Below are 6,757 nucleotides of genomic sequence, written 5' to 3'. Positions count from 1 at the left end.
GAGCGGGAAGCCCAGTATATTCCCCTGGATGCTAGATGGCAGCCTCCCTGGGTTGCAGCGGTTCCTCAGACTCCCCCAGGGCTTTAAGGGGGTTAGAGTTCCGTGCAGCTCTGTGGGGTTCCGCAGGCGCCGCCGGGGGGTGCTGCAGCAGGGGCTGCTGGCCCCTTTTGGGTGCTGGTTTTGCCTTACCCGGGTACCCAATAAAAGGGAGCCAGCGACCACCATTCAGCGGTCAGAGTCGGGTGGAAAGAGGACACAGCTTGCTGAGGAGGAGTGGTGGTCCTGAAGAAGAGTGTGTGGTGTTTAATTGCTTGTGTTGTGGCTGGAGGGATTGCAGGGAAGGCGTGCCCTCCAGCTGAAGAAAAATAAATAGTTTATTCTATTTTACCCATGCCTCTGTGTCAATCTGTGTCGGGTCGGGCGCTATATAGTGTCCTTCTTATAATCTGTACACGCTAACCTCCTTAAGCAGGGTAAAAGGAAATATAATCTGATCCTGGTGATGTGTTTGATTTCAGCCTATTTAATACAATACAATACAGTTTATTTTTGTATAGCCCAAAATCACACAGGAAGTGCCGCAATGGGCTTTAACAGGCCCTGCCTCTTGACAACCCCCCAGCCTTGACTCTCTGAGAAGACAAGGAAAAACTCCCAATAAAAACCTTGTAGGGAAAAATGGAAGAAACCTCGGAAAGGCAGTTCAAAGAGAGACCCCTTTCCAGGTAGGTTGGGCGTGCAGTGGGTGTCAAAAGTAGGGGGTCAATACAATACAATACACAGATCAGAACAATTCCTTAAGACAGCATAATAAAAATTTTAGAATTACGGTTTAACAGTAGATGATATGACATAATTAGGTTTCGATATTTTTAGAGTCCTGGAGACCTCATCCATCTAGCTGCCTCCCCATTTGGCCATGCCACGGCTGAAACATTGCTCCGATGAAAGGACCCCTCTTTCCCATGATTCCTGTGATCCTCCATCAGGGATGACTTTACCATAGGCAGGCAAACAACTTGGCAGGTGGGCCGTGGCACCAATGGCCACATTTGGGTACCGAGAAAAGAAACAGAATAGGTGAGGGTTAGTATTCAAATATAATTATCATGTTACTTATGTTATAGTGCTAATGACTAACAACAGAGATGCAGTCTGTACAGTTAATCAGCAGCTCTAGTCAGGATATGCTAAACTGAAGTAGTGAGTCTTCAGCCGGGATTTAAAGGCTGAGACTGAAGGGGCATCTCTTATGGAAGCAGGAAGACCATTCCACAGTTTAGGGGCCCTGTAACTAAAAGCTCGACCTCCCACTGTTATTTTATTAATCCTTGGAATCCTAAGCAGACCGGCATCTTGAGATCTTAATATGCGCTCAGGTTTGTAAGTCATGATAAGTTCAGACAAGTAAGCTGGACCTTGGCCGTTTAATGCTTTATATGTTAAAAGGAGGATTTTGAAATCTGCCCTAAATTTAACTGGGAGCCAGTGTAAGGATTTAAGAACTGGGGTTATGTGTTCATATTTTCTTGTTCTTGTAATAATTCTTGCAGCGCATTTTGGATTAACTGGAGGCTGTATAAAGAACAGTTTGACCAGCCAGTGAACACCGCATTGCAGTAGTCAATCCTACTAGAGATAAATGCATGAATTAATTTCTCACAATCCTGTTTATTTAGAAAGCGCCTTAATTTCCTAATATTTTTAAGATGGAAAAAACAGGTTTTGGACGACTTTGTAATATGCGCTTTAAATGACATGCTAGAGTCAAAGAGAACTCCTAGATTGCGGGCTGATTCAGTAAAATTAATTGGGATTCCAACTGAGTTAAATGACGACAAAATATTGCTGTGATCAGCGTCATTCCCTCCAACAATTAACATCTCTGTTTTATCTGTATTTAAAGACAAGTAGTTCTCATTCTTCCATTGCTTTAATTCACTAACACAACTAATTAAAGACAACATCGGAGAAACTTCATTTGATTTAAATGAAAAGTATAACTGGGTGTCATCTGCATACGAGTGAAAATTAACATTATGTTTCCTAATGAGAGATCCCAGTGGAAGCATATAAGCAGCACTTTTCCATGTGTGATTTCTAAATCACTCAGTGCCTCCTTAGTAGTCCCTGTTACCGCTGGGATGTTGTCAACTTCCTCACATGTGAAGAATTCAAAACGATGCGATGTTTAGATGTTCTGCTATTTCACTGTCTCCTTTACTATTCCTGATGCAATTCACCTCCTTCTTGGCTGCTGTTTTGAAACTAACATACTGAAATAATCTCTTTGGGTTATCTTTCACCTTATCTGCTATATTTCTCTCTGTTTTTTACCCAATCTAATATCCTTCTTAAGAGCTGCCCTCATGCTCTCATCATCCCTATGATTCACATTGGAGTTATTAGTCTTATTCACCTTGTTTGTCGAGCAGCACGGTGATGCAGTGGTAGCGCTGCTGCCTCACAGTTAGGAGACCCGGGTTCACTTCTCGCGGTAAGAGGCCATGCAGTGCCTAAAGAAAATCATCATACCCTGTCAGACTCCTCACCGTTTGTCACATCAAGCCCTGCAAATGAAAATAAATTCAATAGAACTATTCCCAGCTGTAGTTACACATTATGACCCTCAACGTTAAAGAGATTAGAACATTTTAGAAAAACACTGAATAATTATTAAAAGATAATTAGTGACATACCAGGGCGGCACAGTGGCGCAGTTAGGAGACCTGGCTTCACTTCTCAGGTCCTCCCTGCGTGGAGTTTGCATGTTCTCCCCGTGTCTGCTTGGGTTTCCTCCCACAGTCCAAAGACATGCAAGTTAGGTGCATTGGCGATCCTAAATTGTCCTTGGTGTGTGTGTGTGTGTGTGTGTGCGCATGTGCCCTGCAGTGGACTGGCACCCTGCCCGGGGGTTTGTTCCTGCTTTGCGCCCTGTGCTGGCTAGGATTGGCTCCAGAAGACCCCCATGACCCTGTGTTAGGATATAGCGGGCTGGACAATGACTGACTGACTGATGACTGACTATCTCAGCCACCTTTTATGTCAGAGATCCTGGAAAAGATTGTACTCGATCAATTTCAAACACACATATATGAAAATTTTCAATCCAGTTTTTAAACAACATCACAGTACTGAAACGGCTCTTTAAAAAGTTCTTAATGATATTTTATTGATTGTTGAATTTTGGGACTCCTGTTGGCCTTGTTCTTTTAGATTTGATTGCAGCTTTTGACACCATTGATCAAAACATTGTATTGTATCATCTAGACAAGAGAATGTTATTGGCATTCGAGGTGCTGCTCTAAATTAGTTTCGTTCATCTTTTTCAGTAATTTGGGTGAATCGTCATCCTCACACGCTCAAGTAAAATATGGGATTCCACAAAGTTCTATACTTGGGCCAATTCTGTTTTCATTATCCATGCTTCCTCTTTGCTCCATTTTCCGTAAGCATTATGTATCTTTCCATTGCATTAACATGTAACAGTCCCTGTCCCGTTTTGAGCCACTGCCCACTAAAAGGTCTCTGTCTGTCTAAACTGATGGAGTCTAAGCTGATATTCCCCAAAGAGAGTTTCTGTAATTGCAGAGAGTCTCCTAGCAAGTAATGTCCACTTAAATTTGTTGCACTCCTAAAATTTTCACACACAGCCTTATCCCCCTTTTTATGATTTACCTCCATTCAATACGTTGTTTCATTCACTTGCAAATTACTCACCATGGGACACTTTTGTCATCATCATCATCAGGTGTTGTCCTCTATTAGAGGCTTGACCATCATGCTTTTCCAACTTTATTTAGCCATTTAATTTTTTCCCTAGTTTTTTTTTACTCCTGATCTTTCCCTAAATTCATCTAACCAGGTTCCTTTGGGTCCTCCTTTGGTTTTTCAACTCTCCATGCTTATCTCTCTATATATAAAATCCAATGTCTGTCTGTATGTCTGTCCGCTTATCAGGAGACAACTACTTAACAGATGCAGATCTGGCTTTTTTCTATAATTTGCTTGAACATTCCGGTTGATTTTGTGACTTATGTCATTGTGCTAAGAATCATAGTTCGCTTGCGTTACCGATTTATTTGCGCAAATCAGAGACACGCAGTAGGCTTTGGGGGAGCGTGACGTCAGGAGTAGGGAGCCGGGTGGGGCACTCCACACTCTCACGCCAGCCTCGGGTGTTCCTTACCTCCACTTAGCTAGAGAACAAGACAACTACTTAATAGATTTAGATCAGGTGTTTTTCTATAATTTCCTTGAACATTCCAGTTGATTTTGCGACTTCTCTCATTGCACTCAGTATCAGAGTTCACTTGCAGGAGCGATATATCTGCACTAATCTGAGAGAGAGGCTGTTGGCCGAGGGGAGGGGAAAGCATGACGTCAGGAGTGGGGAGCCGGGCAGGACCCTCCTTACTGTCCTGTTTCACTACTACACTGGCAGAGCAGCGTGGTATGGCTAGTCTCTAATATGTTGAAGGCCAGACTTTTCACTTGCCCTTTACTTTTTCTTTGTGTTAAATCTATTAGTAGATGTTTCTTTGTTTTCAATCTGAGAAAGACCTCTGTGTGAGTTACCTGCTTTTTTCCATCTTATTGCAGAATTCTTCCATAGCATCATTGCTTGAAAGAGTCCATATTCCTTTCCAGATTTTTACTCAGTCTTTTGTCTTGGTAGAGTAATATATTGCTCTACTTTCCCCTTTTGTATTATTAATATTTAGCCTTTGTCAGAATGCCTCAAATCTCCCAGACTTACCACTGTTTATAAGGTATTGTACTGTAATGGCTGACACCTTACCTAGCTGGCAGCTACACTACCAAGACCTGTGGCTTGGATGAATTACTGAGGTGAACTTACATATACCAAGTCGTACTTCTATCAAATAATATTTCCCCCCCCCGGTTTAAACACAATTACACAAAAGCAGATATGTAAAATACAGTGGGATGCAAAAGTTTGGGCAACCTTGTTAATAGTCATTATTTTCCTGTATAAATCGTTGGTTGTTACGATAAAAAATGTCAGTTAAATATATTATATAGGAGACACACACAGTGATATTTGAGAAGTGAAATGAAGTTTATTGGATTTACAGAAAGTGTGCAATAATTGTTCAAACAAAATCAGGCAGGTGCATAAATTGGGGCACCACAAAAAAGAAATGAAATCAATATTTAGTAGATCCGCCTTTTGCAGAAATGACAGCCTCTAAACGCTTCCTGTAGGTTCCAATGAGAGTCTGGATTGTGGTTGAAGGTATTTTGGACCATTCCTCTTTACAAAACATCTCTAGTTCATTCAGGTTTGATGGCTTCCGAGCATGGACAGCTCTCTTTAACTCACACCACAGATTTTCAATTATATTCAGGTCTGGGGACTGAGATGGCCATTCCAGAACGTTGTACTTGTTCCTCTGCATGAATGCCTTAGTGGATTTTGAGCAGTGTTTCGGGTCATTGTCTTGTTGAAAGATCCAGCCCGCGCAGCTTCAGCTTTGTCACTGATTCCTGGACATTGGTCTCCAGAATCTGCTGATACTGAGTGGAATCCATGCGTCCCTCAACTTTGACAAGATTCCCAGTCCCTGCACTGGCCACACAGCCCCACAGCATGATGGAACCACCACCATATTTTACTGTAGGTAGCAGGTGTTTTTCTTGGAATGCTGTGTTCTTTTTCCTCCATGCATAACGCCCCTTGTTATGCCCAAATAACTCCATTTTAGTTTCATCAGTCCACAGCACCTTATTCCAAAATGAAGCTGGCTTGTCCAAATGTGCTTGAGCAGACCTCAAGCGGCTCTGTTTGTGCTTCCTCTGCATCACTCTCGCATACAGCATCTCCTTGTGTAAAGTGCCAATGGTTGAACGATGCACAGTGACTCCATCTGCTGCAAGATGATGTTGGAGGTCTTTGGTGCTGGTCTGTGGGTTGACTCTGACTGTTCTCACCATTCGTCGCTTCTGTCTATCCGAAATCTTTCTTGGTCTGCCACTTCGAGCCTTAACTTGAACTGAGCCGGTGGTCTTCCATTTCCTCAATATGTTCCTAACTGTGGAAACAGACAGCTTCAATCTCTGGGACAGCTTTCTGTATCCTTCCCCTAAACCATGATGGTGAACAATCTTTGTCTTCAGGTCATTTGAGAGTTGTTTTGTGACCCCCATGTTGCTACTCTTCAGAGAAAATTAAAGGAGGAGGGAAACTTACAATGGACCCCCTTAAATACTCGGATTCACCTGTGTATGTAGGTCAGGGGTCACTGAGCTTACCAAGCCAATTGGAGTTCCAATAATTAGTTCTAAAAGTTTGGAAATCAATAAAATGACAACGGTGCCCAAATTTATGCACCTGCCTGATTTTGTTTGAACAATTATTGCACACTTTCTGTAAATCCAATAAACTTCATTTCACTTCTCAAATATCACTGTGTGTCTCTTATATGATATATTTAATTGACATTTTTTATCGTAACAACCAACAATTTATACAGAAAAATAATGACTATTAACAAGGTTGCCCAAACGTTTGCATCCCACTGTAGGTGTATAAGTATATTAAATGAAATACAATAACAAAAAAATGTGAATTCCACACGTAGAAAATGTATGTATATAGATATGTATATGCCTCCACCAAAGCAGCACCGTGAAAACACCATATATACAATAACAAACCCTCCCTTGCCCCCGTAATGTATAACAAACACAAAACACAACTAACAACAATGAATAAATACTGAAATGACAATGA

This window comes from Polypterus senegalus, chromosome 10 (genome assembly GCF_016835505.1).
Source record: "Polypterus senegalus isolate Bchr_013 chromosome 10, ASM1683550v1, whole genome shotgun sequence".
Taxonomy (NCBI): Eukaryota; Metazoa; Chordata; class Cladistia; order Polypteriformes; family Polypteridae; genus Polypterus; species Polypterus senegalus.
Note: the sequence above shows the minus strand (reverse complement) of the source record.